Below are 18,988 nucleotides of genomic sequence, written 5' to 3'. Positions count from 1 at the left end.
AGCTTTAAAGTTACCGATACAGTCCTGTGTCCCCTGATACACAGATCATTTGACTTGTCTCCTTTTTAAGCCAGATCATGTCTCTGGCCTCCACTGGAGCTGAGCACTGCCAAAAGTCTGGGTCTTCACAGCTCTGTCTTAGCTCAGATACCTTCAGGGTGATGTATGTACAGTTGTTTCTATCTTTTAACCTAAACATCCAAAAGGACTCCTGGCATTGTATAGAAACAGCAGGGAAAACTCAGCTGGGAGCCTTTTATGAAGTTTAATATTCACCTTGAATGTAATATTCTTCTGTAAAGGAAAATTCACCAGATTTTCAGCTTTTAAACTATTTATTGTATTAATTCCTCATTTAGACACACACACACGTGTATGTTAGACACTTTTAGTCAGATTCCCAAACTGGGTAGACTGTTGTGTCATGTGAAATCAGCAGAGCTAAGCTGATTTGCAACAGATATGAATTGCCTCTTTAAGTAACATATTATCAGGGCAAACACTGGACTGGAAGTGAAATAGCAAGCAAATGCCAACTGTTCTAATTCCAGAGCTACAAGTCCTTCTCCCCTCCTCTCTGCTACTCACCAGCTGATGGGTTGTTACCTACTTTTGTGTTATTACTATTCTGCACACCCAAGGGTCAGAATTCCTTAATTGCTTATACTAGTGAGATAACTAATGGAGTATTATGAAAAGGAGATATGGTATATGTTTATAGAAATTCAGAAAGAATAAGGATATGTATTCCAATATGGATCCTGCAAGACCGATCTAAGCTTAGTATAGATCATGCTCGACACAATTCCAGCACATTGGTTTCACAGAAATGTATTCACTCAGGGAAAGAAAAAGTTTTCTAAGTATTAGAACCCATATGGTCTGAAGGATGAAAACCGTGCCCACCTCAGGCAGTCACCAGAGTCTTTTAAGCTCTAAATTAAACTTCTAAACTACACAGGCATACTGAGTATGAAGTTTAGGCTTGGCAAATACTGAATGGAAGCAAGAAACATACATTTAATTTGAATGAAATTTTAGATTCTTAAAAGAAGAGTAGTTCTTTCACCTGGCATGTGGTTTCTTCTATCTTCTTTCCTTGCAGCAAATGTATCCCATCTCCAATAATATTATCTTCTGTGGATTAGGACCCAAAAAAAAGGAGAAAACATGCTTTAAAATGTCCTGGTTTAAGATATTCTGAGGAATATCATTTGAATTGCACTTGAAGTTTTGAGCTGACATTTTGACTCTCTGAAGTTAATGTTATATCATATAAGCACGCATTTTATCTCAAACTGCTTTGAAGTAAGTCTACAGAACAAATGGGCAAACTGACTCACATAAAGAAAACTCACAATCTGTACTTAGTCCTCAGAGTTTACTAACCCAGAATCCCACCAAGTACTTCCTCTTGCCCTGCTAATTTATAGCAGGAGAGCGTAGAATATTCATATAAATAATGAAAGCCCTGGGCAAAAATTATCTTTGCAATTGAGATCTGTTTAGCTAAATTGGATTAGATTAGAAATAGCTTTCAAAGGAGGAATGCTCTACCATTTCTTTCAAGAAATTAATGTTTTACATAGGAAAAGTATTTACCTTCATTACAACAATGAGCAATAACACGTCAAACAACTCTTTGAAAAGCTTACTTTCAGTAAGTCTATCTTGAAAGATCTACTTTTACTCCCACTCTTAAGGCAAAGCATCCACCATTATACTACTGTGGAAAGGCCCTAGTGATTAGGTTTCATCAATGCAGATATCAGAGGCACACAGTTATTTGCAGGAAACAACAAAAAAAAAAAATTATCTGCTAACCACAGCCCAAAGCACTATCCTATTTTTCCAAAGTTACCAGAAACCGGTAGCAAAATGTATTGGGTTTTTTTTGTTTTTTTCATGAACCCTAACTTGGCCTCCTTATTGCTGCTGAGGAATACCTTACAACATCAGTAATTCTCCTGTTTGCAAAAGGACAGCTAACTTAACATACAGATTCACAAAGGCTAATTGTAGGCAGGTGAGATTGATTGCGTTGTTTTGCCTACAATCAAGAGAAAAAGAAAGATTAATTCAGTGAATAATTCCAAGTGACTGAGATTCTTCAGCTATCACATGAAAAAAAGTGTTTGAACATGAACATGAAAATTTATAGTCAAAGAAGTAAGTAAGATCCCAGTCCTCAAAATGCCTATACTTATGTTGGAACTACATGAGACAACAATATGTGTAAAGCTAGCCGAAAAAACTCTAAATTAATCTAAGTGAAACAATTAAAGGGATGCAAGTTAGGACATAAATTTTCATATGTTATTTTTAAAGCAAATTCTGAACCAAGAGACTTTTTTAGGATTTTTTTTTTTTCCTAAAAGAAAATCCTGTGCAAACAAATATTGTAACACAGTAACAAATAATATTCCTTACAATTTTGCAACTTGGAAGTTGTAAGACTGGATTAAAACTCAGAAATTACAGTCTGGGCATCTGACACAAAAGAGCAACACTCTTATCACATCCTAGTTCTGCCTTGAAACCACAGGTCAGCTGCATAGGAAACACCATCAAACAATTTCCTTTATTTGCCATGTACATCAACAGGAAGAGGAAAAATGAGTCACAGAAAATTTTATTGCATGACGTTGCCTTTGGAGGCTCCTGTAAGAGCTTCTATGCTTACAGGACAGTGTCTTTCCCCTTCAGACTTAATGGTTAAAATAAAACCAAAAGCTTTTTGGAAAAGTATGTTACATTCCAAAATCTAATGTGACTGACCACATTTTGAGAAGTCTCAAGCACCTGCAAATCTCCTTGAAGTCACTGAGCGCCAGGTGTCTCTGACAATCCAGTTGTTTATTTAAACGTAGAGCTAGCTGGTCTTCTAGGAGTAGCATAACTCATGTCAAGCAGTGCTTATGCAACACCAGTTTAACATAACCGGGTTGTTTCTGGTTCTCAGGATAATTTGTTTTCATCTCCTGCAGGCATCTCTGCGCACCATGCCCTTGTGCTCTGTAAGCTTGCTCTAAAACTTAAGTCTTACAGTGTTCAGTCCTGTGCCCACAACTCCTCTTACAGTCTCGTCCAAAATACTATTATTTGGTAACTGTTTGCAGCTGAATCACAGAGAACTGTGGGACAACATATGATGACCTTAGCCTGAAAGACTACTTACAGTGGCACTGTTTGAATGTAATTCTGGTCAAATAAACCAGCAATTTATTAAAGCAAATCTTAGTGGTGTCCCCTCAACCATGATCTCTTTTGCTAGCCATAATAACACGCATCCACAGTACTCTTGCTTAAATCAGATCTCTGATCCACTAAAGTATGAAATAGGGTATGTGGGTTAAAAAAACCCCAAAACAATAAACAAAACAAACCAACCAACCAAAAAAAACAAATAAAAAAACAACATGCAAAAGACATATGTGAGCTGCAATGTTCTTTTCTTCCTAGTCTGGCAATGGTCACCAGTCACTTTACTGTGGAGTATTACTATTACTATTAGGAGCAGTGGAGAATTATGTCCACTGACCCTGAAAGATGTCAGCTCTTTTCTGTTTTTCTCCTTAATACTCTTTCATGGAAGCCCAATGACTGTGACTTACATATTCTACTTTTTCAACAATGATACATTTAGGCTGGTAAATCTGGTGCTGATGATTTGAGTTTGGGCTTGTGAGCAAAACCAGGTATTCTCACCATTGTGTCTGTGCGCTATATATGTTTTTACTGCCTTATCAGTCTGGAAAACTGATTTTTGTCGAGGTTATACACACAGAAGCACTAAGGACCTCATCCAAAGGTGGATTTCAGGCAGTGCATGTGTTTTCATTGACTTCAGTGAGATTTGAATCAGGTCTGTGAATACAGCCCTGAAGTAAGCAAAGAAGTCTATGCTGGCCACCGCACACGGCTTATTATATCTAACAGAAATTCATATTATGCAAGAGACTTGCAGACCTTGAAGGATTATCTTTGTTAAGAGAAAGGTTTGATCAATAGTGACAAATTATCTTGATCAATAGCGATACACTGTAAATCTCCTTGCAATGGTTTTCACCACTGTGTGAAGGGGACTTCCCTTCAAATCATTTTCCTGCAGTAGGGGAAAGGGAGATTTTTATTTAGCTGCCAGCTTTGCTTCCTGTTCCCTCTGGGCCCCTGCCCTTCAATTACAACACTTGTCAGCTTTTAAAATGTGCACTGCTTCTTTTGCATGCTTTGGATATTTAAAAGGGTAAAAAAAAATCTTGAGTAGAAAAGACTCTGGAGCAAGGTCAAAAAGTTCTGTTTTCTTATTCAGCCTTTTTCTACCTCCATACTGACAACCTCTGGAGTAGTTTGAGGGATCATTCCAAAACGGTTTTGGTTAAAATCAAGACTTGTCTGGAGAGAAATGCCTCATTTTTCTTTCACCTATCATTACAACCTTTTCCCTTGCAAGCCAATGAGACTTGTTGAAGGTCCCTTTTCCCCTCATCAATTCATCACAAGAGCAGAGTTCCTCTAAATTTTCCTGTCAAGTCTTCTTTCTGGTTCTCATTCCAATGAGAATATACACGAGCAAACACAATAGGTATTGCAATTTCAGATCTATTTGCCAAGCATTTAAGAGTTTATCTTCAAGTGAAGTGAATGAAATCCAGAGGAAAAGATGGTGCCTGTGCTTTCTTTGGCATGTCCAGATAACAGTGGAATCTCCCAACAGTGGATTATATCTAGACCATTTGCACAGGAGATATTAAAAGTTAAGACAATGACTATCTTCCCACTTTGATGGCTTAAGTAGAAAACAAAAAACACACACCCACTTTAATCTCACATACCTTGGTTTCTGTTTCTGTTGAACCTTGTCTGGTTTGGTCTGATTAGGCAACTATAACACATCTACCTTGACTTTGAAAAGTACAAATAAAAATTCCATTCCTGGAAGCAATATCAAGCAGATTATCAAAGCATTTTGATTTTTAAAAGTCCAGTTTATGTTTAAATAGACAAAAAAGTGACTGCTCACTTGTTATTACTTGTAGTTATTTTAGTGAGTTTATACTGATCAGCTCTCAAACATTGTCACTAGCAATTTCCCATATGTTAGCTGTAAGGTTGCTTCAACAAATTTGGTCAAAACAGGTTTAGAAAGACTACTGGACAAAACAGTTGCCTACACAATTTTGCCAACTCTCTTTTGCATGTGTCACGAGGCTTTTTTCTGGGAAAAGTTACTGTTTCCTTGTTGGATACCTGGAGCAGTGTAAAGTATACAGGGAACATGGATTCCTACTATAGGCTCATATTACGGTTGGCAAACCCTATACAATGAGACTATGGATATTTACTGTAGTGGAAGTCTTCTTTGGCCTGTGGACTACAGACTCTGTTGCTCACAGATTGTATTCTTGGCTTCCAGGTAAGCTTTATTTTAACTACTCTTTTTTTTTTCCCCCTTAAGGACAAGGAAAATCTCAAAAGGACTTGACAAATTATTTAGCTAGATTATTGGTGAAAAATGAGAAATTTTCCTAGGTGCCCTTTAAAATACTTTGTGGAAAATGCAAAATCAGCTGAAATATGTTTAGCAATTACCTTCAAGCTGACAGTGCCTTCTGATGTACGAATCATTCTCCGGCTTCCTGGAACCCTGCCAAAGTGTGCCATTCACATTTTTCCTGTCTAAAGTAAAAGCACAGAGAGCAGTCACCTGAATTCATAGCAAACCTGTGAAATAATAGGAAAGTCTATAAAAATAGCATCAGAATGCAAATCAAACAAGCTTGCAGAACACTGTAGTGTCTGTTCAAACACAGAAATGAATTGATTTCACAATGCAGGAAATTTGATGGACAGATGGTATTTATTGTGGGCAGACTTCAAGTTTTATCATCTTTTGCTGCTGTCTAATATCTCATTTAACACTGTTAAAACATGATCAGAATGTTTGTTATCTTGAACCCTGGTTTTAAGACCTAGGAGCCCACAGAACATCTGTGCCTTTATTTTGCTTCCAGGAATTGTATAAATATTATTTAATTTTACAGTTAACCAGCTAGTGTGTTAGCAAGAAGAAGCATCAAAGATGCCCGTATCTATGTCACACACGCTCCAAGGCTAGTACTGTCTCAGCTTGAATGGGAGAAAGTAGGTTTGCTTTGACAAAAAGATGGCATTCTTCTGTTCTCTCAGTGAACTTCAAAGTGGTCATGCTTCACAGCATATTGATGACTACAAGTTGTTGTGTTTTCTGGTTTGGGTGGTTTTTTTTAATGTTAGGTTTCACTCTATGTGAGAAAATTGTCTTTATGAAAGCACGTGTCAATTCTGTCAAGTGGTGGGAATTCATCACAGCCTGGATGCTGTAGACCAAATGATACTGTTCTGCATCAGTCTTCCCAGTGTGGGGCCACAGAATGAAGTCCTAAGATAGAGGAACCTTCAGCTATCTGAGACACGTTGTTATGAAATATTGCTGCATTGTTACAGGCATATATACTCATCTTTTTACTCAGTAAGGGCTAGATACAACAAACCAACCCAAACTCCAGAGAATAAATAATAGAATGTTAACAGAAAGCTCTCACTGAAAAAAATAGTAATTTTTGCTTTTTAAGAAACTGATGATTATTTCCTACAAAGGATTTACAAAATAGAACCCACTGAATCAGAAGTGTGAATAATAATATGCAGTGTCAGGAAGAGTTTAAAAAAAAAAACACCAAAACCCCTGAATTTATTCTTTGGTGAACTTGTTTGTGAAAGCTGAAGCAAAGTAGTTTAATAGAGGAAGTTTAATATAGGAATGGGCAGGGACCTGAATTTGATTAGATCAGACATATTTTATTTTTTTATTGAAAAGATTAAAAGAAACACTGCTGAGTATTTCTGATGCTGTCCCATAAAAGGTTCTTTAAATCTCAGTTTGTCTAACTAGTTTGTTTTCAATATCTACTTACAAATGTGTCTGTGAAAGCAGTGGGGGAAGGGGGAATATATTGATAGTTTAACTGTATTTTTTCCTTTCCTTTGCATTTGCTCCAACAGCTGTAAAGGAAATCAGGCCCTTAATTAAAGTTGGTTCTGTGAGAGTATACAGTAAATGATTTAAGCAGTTACTAACCAAATGCTTCATTTTCAGACATGGACTTCTGGATGGATCTAAAAGAATTAGAAGAATTTACTGTTAGTTGAAAGTCAAAATGAAAAACGAAAGCACATTTAATCAAATATGGATATTTTCAACCTAATTCTTCAAAGCAGGGCACAGAGATTTAGCTGTCCAATTCCCACTGGCTTTAATTGGAGTTACTTGGCTTTTCTCATTCACCCAATCATCTACTCCCACATGCCACACAAAGCTCTGAAGGCTTCTGAGTTTTTCTGTAAAAATATGTTATTCAAATTTCTTTTTGGAATGCAGAATTCATGACTGAATCAGGGAGTCCATCAGGAAGAAAATAAGGGATACTTTTCCTCAGACATTATCTGAAGTGTTCAGTTACTTTTAGAAATTAGTGTCTGATGTTTGGTGACATAATAAGGGATTGAACCAAAGAGTTACGTATGAACATACCATACCCACGACCTTGAGTGACATGTTATTGTGCAAATAAACCTTGAGCTTTTTGCACATGTACATCACGGAATAGTCCTAACTCATGCTGCCATCTGTGGTCATTATTTAATGGATGATGACTTAAATAATATACTAACTTAACGGAAGAAAAAGAAATCTTTGACTTAACAAAGGTTTACCCTGTGAATTAATTTGTTTCGCTTTATCCATAAAAACCCCAATGGATAGTAATTTATGAACTAGAGGATGAAGCCAGAAGATTATACTAGATGAGACCAGAGACTCTCTAATCTGTGGCAATGCTCAGCAGAAGGGAATGAGCACAAAAACTGAGATCCATCTCCCAACTTCAGGCACGCAAGTGCTGAAGGGTTTCCTGAGCAAGAGGGTGCAACTGAACTATTGTTTTTTTAAGGAACTGGTCTGTAAGCACTAGTTCCTATTGAAACTACTTGGATTTTTTGCTTTCTGAGATTCACAATTTAATTCTTTAATTCTAAACAAGGCATACTTCTGTTTATTTTATTTCTGCTACTCTATTTCATTTGGTGTTTCCTTGTTCCCTGTTGTATGAAAAGAAAATGATAATTTCTCATTCACTTTCTCCATATCTACAGAAAAGGCCAAAGTGAAAGTTTCTGCATTATCAGTGGGGGTATCTCATAGTGATGGTTGGACACTCGCGCAAAATAATTTTCATTACAAAATCTTTTCATGTTGAGTGAAATTATTTTTATCCAGCTTACTCATTTTTGATATTTAGTCAAATGATCTAGACAACCCTGCTAAATTCTGATAATTCATTTAGAATAGGATTAGTTTTAGAATAGAATAGTTTTATTTGCATTGTAAGATTTGACGCTGTAGCTATAGACTACTATTTCTATTCTAAGCAAGAGACTAGGCGATTGCATCATATTTGGTAGAGCTTGGTAGGGTAAACCTTGGATAAGGCCTACACAGTTGTTTGGCTTCCTTAAAAGTGTTCAAGAATGATGAGAAAACCATAAATAATAGAGTTATGTCCATACTTTAATTAATACAATTTCTAGAAGGTTTTCACAGGGCCCTGGCTGGTCACAGATAACAGAAGTCACAGCTCTGAGTGCATACTTCTCTGTGTTTGCAGTTGATAAGTTACAAGTGTTTTTATCAAACGACCGAAATAGATTAAAACTGTTACTTAAGACTAAGGAGTTCTTGATTTTCTTTGAAATCTTTATCTATTTTGACATTTCTCAGCAATAGACATAGGTAACATTGATGTTTTGAATTTAGTGGAGCCTCACCCAAAAATAATGAAAAAAAAAAAAATTGTCCAGGGATTTTCATGTCTGTCACAGCCAGACAGATTAAGATCTGTCTATCATTCCATTAGGCAGGATTTCAGATTTCATCTGAAGGGGACCACCTCAGTAATGTAATAGCCTTCAACCTGAAGCCAAAGAAGAATTTTCAAACTAAATTCCTCTGCTTACTACTATATATTAATCATTAGCCCAAACCATAGCATTTTGTCTTAATGAACGGCTGCAAAGCATGCTGCTGTCACAAATATACTTGACAAAATACAGTCTGACCTGCTTTATCTGAATCATTTCACAAACTAATTTTTTACCAGGATTAAAAACACAAACAAAAAACTCTTCGGGAGATTATCAGGTCAATGGTGCAAACATGCTCTAAAATAGGTTACCACTTCAATCTTTCAGAAAAGCAGACATATGGTTAAACCAAGCTCAGATTAACTGCATTTGATTTTAGCTGTCCTGGTTCTTATATTTTGGAAGAAATCTTTATGTATATGAAAAAATCATGGCAAAAGAGCTTTAGTAACGCATTACAAGCTTGTTACTTGCTTTCCAACTGCAACATTAATACATGTACTCTATGGGAATTAAAGCAACATTGACAGACATTAGTAAAACAACAAGGATGGAAGGTACAGACAAATATAGTGACACTGTGTAGACCTCAAACTGGTCTCAACTTACTTTCTTTTTTTGGTCAGTGTGTTCTCAAAGTCAGGAAATTCCTTTTAAAAAGACAGAGAAAAAAAGTCTATGAAAATCAAAAAATTTTTAATCCAAACATATTTTTCTCACTGGAAAGACACTGAATGATGTACTTTTAATGGGCGCTTTTAATATCCACTAACATTTCCAGTCTTTCTTTTTCCAACAGCTGAAGCTGTGGAAGACACAGTGCAGCAGAGAATATATGTAGTTATGTGTCCTGATTTTAGGAGGCTTCAATATCCATGGCTCCCAGGAAGCTGACAACTGTAATACCCCTGAAAAACCAGAGAACAAGACTATTATTCCAAGAATGAATATCATATTTCTTCCAAAGTATGATTCTTTTAAATTTTATGAGGATAAAATACCCACACATTACAATGGGATGTGGCTTTCTGAGGGACACAGAAGGACGCAGAATCTGTAACCCCATTACATGCAGAGGAATGTGGAAGAAAGCAGGAAACTCGGCAAGTAAAATTGAAAATTGTGCAAGTCGGCCTGGCAAAGCTCTGAGGGGCACCAAATCAGAATCAAGCACCGGCCTAGAGGTAAGATCACACAGCCCCCAGGGCCCAGATGATATGTACCCTGACAAGATATGGGAAGGAAGAGAAGAGTTATGTGGGTGTTGAAAGAGTGCAGAAAAGGGTGCCTCACTCTCTGCAAGGGATGCCAAAACATCTCACTGCATTTTTGCTGTCGCAGTTACCCTGGGACTTGAAGTTAATTTTAACTTTAAGAAAACCTGAGGATGTCATGCTAGGACAGAACAGATCTCTGATCCCTATACTATTTTGATATCTCCCGAGACAGAATATCAAAGCACTGTATCACTTTCATATCTATTTCTTCCAGCCTAGAAAGCAGAAACTGGGATAAAAACGTCCATGATGAATGCCGCTTCAATCTGCTCTGCAACAAGAGACATTAAAAAAATATATAACCATTCATTATTTTATAAATATGAAAACTTCAGTGTATGGACCTATTTCTCATATTCTTATGTTTAATTTATTTCCTTCATGTAATACTATCTACATCGGCATGTCTCTGACCACAGTAATTTAAAAATGTCATCCAAGTTGCATGATGAAAAGCCAAAACATGTACTACATAAAATGATGTAAGTGCATAATTGAGTATTTTATATTTTTCCTCTCCTCACAGTAAAACCCATTATAGATTTTTTTTAAGCTTCTTCAGGAGAGTGCATTAAGACAAGGCTGTTTACTGCACTGAGTTTTTTTTAGCTGAGTGTATGAAGTCCTGCTAGCACCTGGACATTTGTGAATGCTAATAATTGTATGCAGTTTCCACAGAATTTTTTTTGCATGTGTAGACTTGTTCAAAAGAGTAAACAGAATTTATCATCTACTTTGAAATACTGCAGGCAATGTAACATAAATTTCTTGCTAAAAATTATCCAGCATTTTAGTCTTGGGACAAATCTTTTCAATAGCTCTAAAGAAAATGACTAGATGAGGTCCACAGACACACAGAGAAGTTGAAAAATGTTGAAAAAGTGATTTTAAGACTCTTTCAAAAGAGTAGTGTCAACATCTAATTAAAAAAATCAAATATTTGATTTCAAAGAGGCTTGTTAAAGGAAGCATTATGCATGGAGGTTGGAGACCAAAAGGTATTGTAAGTTAGAATCTATATGTGATCTAGGGAAAAAATTGAAGATAGGGCCCTCTCTAAATCTCAGTGTGGCCATATACATGGAAAAACTATTAATTCCTATTTCCACATGCCAAACAGCTGGTGAGGAGCATGAAACATATAATTGTAGGTTTAATCTTTTGCTCCATGATTTGAAAACAATGCTTCAGCATCAGTTTCTTAAAATCCAGCAAAAGATGCATGTATGGCATTACATCGTACATTGAGGTGATACTGATATGAGTTCTCTGGATATCATAGGACGCAGTGCCACAACGAAGTATGACAGTAGGTTTAAATGGCCATTTAAAAATGGCAGCTTTTATTCGACACATCTCTTCCTGCTATGTCTGAATTAGCTGGCTAAATTGGGGTACAAGAACAAAATACTCTTGCCTTTACTTTTTTTTTTTTTTAAGTATCTTTTCAGTATTTGACTGAACTTGACTATGTAACTTTAATATGAAACTAGGAGTTAAGCATTTTTAAAAACACATTTTATCTTAGAATGTAAATTAATTTTAATCTAGACTCTACTCTCCACATTGTCTGAAGTGCATAATTACCTTGTCTATGGTAACAATTCCTTCCTTCCCTATTCCAAATATGAACTGTTTCCTAAAAACAAACTGCTCAAGGGGAAATTTAGCATTATGAAATTATCAATAAAGTCCTTTCCTCCCAGCTTTTGCTGAATAATTCTGAATTAAAAAATTGAATGAGTCCCTCTGATGTTTACAAACTGGCTGAGAAAGCTAAAGCTCCTGCATCTGTTAAGACTTTCAAAGAGGGAAACGATCATTTCAGACAACTAGCACCCTTCTTTCCCCCACTGGAAGCAAATGCCAATTATAACACTGCAGATTAAAGCAGGTATCATGACTGATTGTAATTTTCCTGGCAATAACTTAGGAAGACTGATAAATTATTTGGCACTTTTCTGATATACAGGGTAGTCGATCATATCACAGTCAGCAGTTGGAAAATATGTGGATCTCATGTCATTTGGTGATTGCAATCTGGCAGGAAATATATGAAAATAGTTTTAATACTGAAGACTTTTTCTTGAGAAGCTTAAGACAGTTCATGAGGTAGAAGACCGTAACACCAAGCTACAAGAGGTGGAAATTCAGTTTCCCAGTTAATAGCATAGTTAAGGCAAAGAGCACCTATATGATCCATTACTATTGGCTACCAAAGGTTTCTGAGGAAGAACCAATTCAGCTTTGCTATGTATAAGGTTCAAAAGCAACTCCAAAATCTGTTTTTGTTCTTTCTGTCTGAGAATATTACTGAAGCTGAGCAACAGGCAAAGTAACCATAAAGTTAACAGGCCAATTCCCCAAGCAGATTAAAATCAAAAGGCAAGTGTGTGTAACAGGTACAAGACAGCACCATACGAACCCAGAATATCCCTGGGAATATCCCAGGCAAAACATTTTGTATACTAAACAGGTCTTCTAAGTTATGTGAAGGAGAAGAACAGTGTACAGGAAAGAGAGATTATTCTTCATCCAGGATGTGTCAGTTGGGCAGATATTTGTCCAGGAGAAAAAACAATCACAGTTCAGAAAGGTGCCCAAAGAATATGTTCACTGAATTATGTTCTGCACAGCTTCAGTGACCACAGTATCTTGTATTTCCCACGTCTCCAGAAGAGTGTCACAACCCAACTATGATTAGGACAAATCACAACAGACAAGATAACTGTGAGAAAATAACTACCTTCCTGCAATATAAAGAAAAATTTCCTCTAGCGCTAGCCTCCACTTAAGTTGAGGGGAGCAGACCTTGAATGCCCGCCCTGTCGATTTCCGAAGTTGCGTAGCAAAAAGGAAGGGGCAAAGCCTCCTAAGAAGGAAATGTGCTGTGCCAGGCCGCTCCAACCTGAGGAGATTTAACAGCTCTGTGGAATCTGCATGGCCATGGTTCAGCCAACCATTTAAACATACACTCGAGCCCATATCTACTTAGTGTTGCACTTAAGTATGTGCATTAGTGAATAATGATAGATGGCTGAATCTGGGCCTGAGGGAGCCAATAATGCTCTGAATTTATCATTCTATGGGGGCCACCCTGCAGCCTCGAACCAAGTGACGGAATTAAAAATGGGAGAGAAGTACAAATGGGCTCAGTTAATAAGCTTAACGGCTTCATCCAAGGTGTAGGTCTAATAACTCACATGCTAGAAATAGCAGATAAGATTACACATAGTGCTTTGGCCTTAACGGCATTTTTCCATAGGTCTTACTGCTGACACGTCATCACTAATCTTGTTTTCCATTTCTAGGGAGTATTTTATAAATAATCGTGTTGATTCTACAGCCAGCACAGTGACACAGCATCCAGACGTTATTTTTAGTTAAGTGCTGAGCTGAATATTGTCTCAAAACAGAACAAAATTAAACCCACAGCCAGTCTTAGGAAGCTTCTCATTAATATCTAGTGAGCCAACAGTTTTCTTACCCATTTACCATTACTTTTATTGAAGATGAACTTTAAATTTAGTGGTGAATAAGTGTGCCATCACTAAAATATCTCCTTTAGGAAGACAAATGTGTGATAGCAGAAACAAAAGTGCTAGATTTTGCTATTCATTGCTGTACATGTATCTTTATGGACTATGCAGTGCCATCACACAAAACCAGCAATGAGCAGCGTGAAAAATGTTATTCTACAATTTGTTCAGATTAATGTACAGGGTTTTCTAATCCTACACTAGTAGCAAATCTTCTTCTCTAGGCTGCCTCATTGAAAATAAAATTCTGTATTGAATAGACTGATTACTTTTATTTAGCTGAAAAAATCATGAAGCCTAACTCTCTGCTAATATAATGAAGAGTCTGAAGTAATGCTGTCAAACCACAAAACAGAATAAAACAAGAAAAAGCAGGAAACAAAAAGCCTGAGGTAAGCTATCACTCCACTCGTAATTCTTAGCCTTAGACATTGTGAAAACCTGATGCAGAGCACAGCACCAGGGATGTGTCTCTACCATACCTTGAGAAGGAAAAGGATAATTTCTGTCAGTTATCTACTGCAAAGCATATTAGGAGGTCATATGTCGCATGCTGGGCACAAACCAGAAACAAATCTGCTTTCACTTTTTGGTTTACTTTGTCTAAATACTGTTCCTAGTAGATTAAGGCCTATCGGACAAATTAAAATTAGTATAGTTGTCATTAACTGTTCAGTTGGTTTGTAGTCACAGCAAAGGGGAAAATACTGAATAGATGTAGGAGCTGCACTATAATGTCCACCTTTGTTAGCAGAATGACATGTTTCAGTATAGTTGTGTAACACAGCTCTAGTCAAATAGCTAGAGCTTCACACAACTGAAATATTGCAGGCGTGCTAGGATCAGGTTACAGCCATATTTCACCACCATGATTAAACACACGTAGCTGGAACAGAGTGGAGGTGGCTCATTTTTATAGTAACAAGGTCACAACCTGATAATGGGGAGAAACCTGTCACACAGGAGAGTATCTCCCACCTACTACAGTAATGTTATAACGCAGGCACATTTCAGAGCCTGGGCTCATGAATCTGTGCTGATGCTATGAGGAATCATCTTGAGATCTCTGCACTGCTATGCTCTCAAAACCAGGACCATTATATAAAACACCAAGGTGATTATCTGAAAGAGAGAGACATGCGCGGAGTGAGATGATTGCAGCAGAAGGGCCTGGGAAGAACAAGTTATTTCCATTCCTCTGGGAATTCAACAAGTGCATGCTACAATTCTCTACCCGTTCTCCCATCCCACCAGCTCCAGCCCTCTCTCCATGCAAGTCCTGTGTGCAAATCTGTTTTGTGATATGCAACACCATAGGCCCAGCAGTTTAATAGGTGCATGATACTTAACCCAGAGTGTATATGGGTAATTTCAGAAGGGAGGACAGTCTGCCTTCTTTGAATAATGAACATCCTTTTTTTCCCTCTATTCCTTCACCAAACTGCATCATATGTTGCTATAGATAGAGGTAGTAATTATAAATGAAGGAGCATTGTAGAGAACAGACAATATGAAATGAAAAAGATTATGAAATTTCATATACTATGTTAAAGTATTTGTCAAAGCCTCAGTGATATATTATACCAATTACATACCAATAATAAAGGATTAAGTAGGGTAACATTATTTAGGAAGAAAAAACATCAGAAGACAACCTCCTTCACATGTTCACCTATTGAGGTTTTGTAAAATACAAAGGTTATTCTAGAGGCCATCAGTTACAAAATTCATACAACTCACACTTTAGAAATGCATTTTTTTGTTAACAAAAAGGACAACCAAAGACACCGATAATATATCCTGTAGAGACAAACTACTAATATCTGTACTCAGCATTTTCATGTGCTATTACTTGCAAAGAGAAATTCCCTCGTACAGCGAAGCTGCACTAATCTCACTTTGCTGCTAGCTGTATAGAAACTCATGACCTGTTTTTCAAGTGTGCCTGTTAAGACCGGACAGAAATCAGGTCACTGGCTACAGGGATGAGATTTGAACAGAGGCTCTAAAGAGCCTAAATAGTTCAAACTGGCAGTTAAGCCAGCTGAATACGTGCGCCTGCACAAAAAGCAATTGTTTTTTGCAAAATACATTGCATACTTTTCGATTAAATTTTACTTACCAAAGACATAGACCTATCAGGTGGTCCACAGTTTACAGGCATGCTCACTGGACTGCTAGCCCGGCTGTCAGTAGTAGTTGTATCCTTGGGTTCTTTATGTTCTGGGACAGGCTCATACAAGCTGTCCATTGACCCCTCCTAAAATATATTTAAACAGATTTTCAAAGATGAACACTTGCAAACACATTAAAGTAATAGTAATTAAAAAAGCAAACAGTTTCTACGGTTTACAAAATAGAAAGAGTGATTTTCTTCCCTACCTTTTGAAATACTTTATTTACTTCTTTCTCTAAAAAAGCATGAAGAAATTTAATATATTAAATACCCATATGCTGGAGTTCACAGTATCACAGCTTAGATTACACACATTGGCAGATGTAAAGCTGAGGGTACAGCAAAAATGAACATTAGCTGCTCAGAACAAGTAAAATCAGCTGCATATCTCCACCTGAATACTACATGAAAATTCCTGTGAAAACTATGAAAACTATAAACCATGAAAATTTCTATTTTTTTATCATTAGTACTTCTTCTTCATGGGAAAAAGTTGTTTTGATGCAGAGAGGTAACCTGATTCCTTAGAAATAAATGGCAACAACGCTGCCAGCTCCCAGAATTTGAGAGTCATGATTTAGGCCCCCAAGATAATGAGAATGGCTAGAATTAAAAATAAATGCCATTCCCATTCCAGGTTTTGAACTCTACATTAAAATGCACATGTAAGGGTTCTTTTTCTCCAGCCACCAAGAACATAAACATTTGAACAGAAACTAAGATTTTCACATTTATCACACAGCTCCAAGAGAAAGGATTACATATACACACCATCATTCCATAATTCAGGAGTTAAATGAAAGCAGATGGCAAAACTAAAGACACTCTAACTAATGATCTTCGATTTTAGATGTTACCACTTTGATCTGCACAGAATATTTTCCCGGTGAATTTTGATTACTGATTTTAACTGCATTAATTAAGGAATAAATCAAATTTATAGCAGTGTGACTTACAGCAGAGCAACACCATTGAAATTAACACGGTATATGATTACTTAAAAGCATTTGTTCCTCTAGTACAGAAGATAAACATGGATGTATATTTGAAGCTATATTGTTAATATGTAAATCTTTACAGGCAATATTATTAACTGGTGAAACAGCAGTTCAAAGACGTGACTAATTTTTGCAACCACAATGTTTATCTATGAATCTTTATTTGCTTCAGTCTACTACAGTCTTGATAAGCCAAGATAAATGTCGTGGGAGAAATATTACAAGTTGAACCACTTGAAAATACCCGTTATACACTGGAATTTATTCTAGGAACTCATGAGTTAATGCTTCCTGGGTAAGTGGCACATGGCTTATGAAGGGCACTGTACAGGGCTTGTGGTCTTAACAGCCATCTGATCCCCGGTTTTCACAGCAACTGCATTTATTCATAAGAATCTTTTTTCTTCCTGTAACTATGTTGCCATATAGCAACGACGTTTCAGACTTCAGGCCTGAAGTTGTGGATTGAGCAGTTCTAGACAAAAATTATGAGCTTAAAACCTTGTTACACACTTCCAGGATTCTACAACGTAACATGTAACCATATACTTCTCCCTCAGTAGAGAATAATACAGGACTTTGGTGAAGAGAGTGTTTAATTAAGAGATGGAAGCATAAAAGAGAGCTCGTGTGAAGAGGGAGAGAGGGGAAAAGGTGGGGAAAAGAGGTTGAGGTAGAGTGAGAGAGAGAGAGAGAGGAAAGGAAAAGGGTAAGAAAAGAGAGAAAAAGAAGGCAGAAAGAGAGAAAGAAAAAATGTAAAGGAGAGAAGGGAGGAGAAGAGCAAGAATAATCAAAGAAAAAGAGATGGGAGAGAGAAGAAGGGAGACAGAGAGAAAGAGAAAGAACATAAGGGGGAGCATGTGAGAATGGCTCAAGAAAGGAAGAGAGGGAGAGCGTCAGAAAGCTCAAATGAGAGAAAGTTCATGTGAGAAAGATGAAGCACAAGGGTGCAAGAAACATCAACTGCATAAGAAAAAGCTAGTATGTGGAAAAAGAGCAGGTACACATTAGAAAGTGAGGGCATGAGGAAGAGGAAGCACATGAGAAAGAGTGAGGGCATGAGAAGCGGAGCGCATGAGAAAGCATGAATTCACACTAGAAATAACACAAGAAAAAGTTACTACACAAGGAAAAGCATGCACACAGAAGAGAGAGCAGGTGAGGAAGAGAAAGAAAGAGACAAGACAGGAATGGAGAGAGAGAATGCATAAGAGCAAGTGAGAGAAACCATGAGAGAGAGTGAATGAGGGTGAGAGAGGGCAAGAGAGAGCGCATGAGAAAGAGAAAGCTTGCCTGAGGAAGTGAGCATAAGGGCATAGGAAAGGGTATGAGTGCATGAGGAAGCACATGAGTGTGTGAGATAGAGAGTAAGTGCATGGGAAATTGCAAGCGCATCTGAGGAAGACCCAAGGAATGAGAAAGAATTGGGGGCACAAGAAAGAGAGAGGGCACCAAAGAGAGCGAGGGCACGGGAAGGGACAAGAGTGAGAGAAACGGAGGGCACTCAAGAAAAGGGATGCACAGAAAGCGTGTGAGCATGGACAAGAAAGTGAGCAAGAGAGCAAAGGCATGAGAAAGAGGGAGTGCATTCATGCAAAATTGTGTGAGAAAGACGACACAAGAAGGAGGGAAATAGTGCATAAGAAAGAGAATGTGTGGAAAAGTGCAAGAAAGAGATGGCAGGAGGAAGAAAGTGAACATGAGGGTGTGGAAAAGAGTGAGTTCGGGGCTGTAGGAAAGGCCACAATGTTGCAAGGAAGAGTGCAAGATCATGAGAAAGAAAGAGCTGTGACAAAGAGACCAGGCATGAGAAAGAGATCCAGGGCACAAGAAAAGGAGTGGGCATGAGAAAGAGAGTGCCAATGTCCAGAAAGAACAAATGTGCAAGGAATAGTCATCATGAATGAGAAAAGAGTGTGAGCATGACAGAAAGAGAGGGAAAAAGAAATTGAGAAAGAAGGAGCAAGAAAGAGCAAAAGCTAAATAAAGCTAGAAAGAGTGAGAGAGAAAGAGGGAAGGTGAGATCAAGAGAGAGAA

Source organism: Charadrius vociferus, unplaced genomic scaffold (assembly GCF_000708025.1).
Source record: "Charadrius vociferus isolate BGI_N301 unplaced genomic scaffold, ASM70802v2 scaffold414, whole genome shotgun sequence".
Taxonomy (NCBI): domain Eukaryota; kingdom Metazoa; phylum Chordata; class Aves; order Charadriiformes; family Charadriidae; genus Charadrius; species Charadrius vociferus.
The sequence above is the reverse complement of the archived record's forward strand: the minus strand, read 5'-3'. Positions refer to the sequence as shown.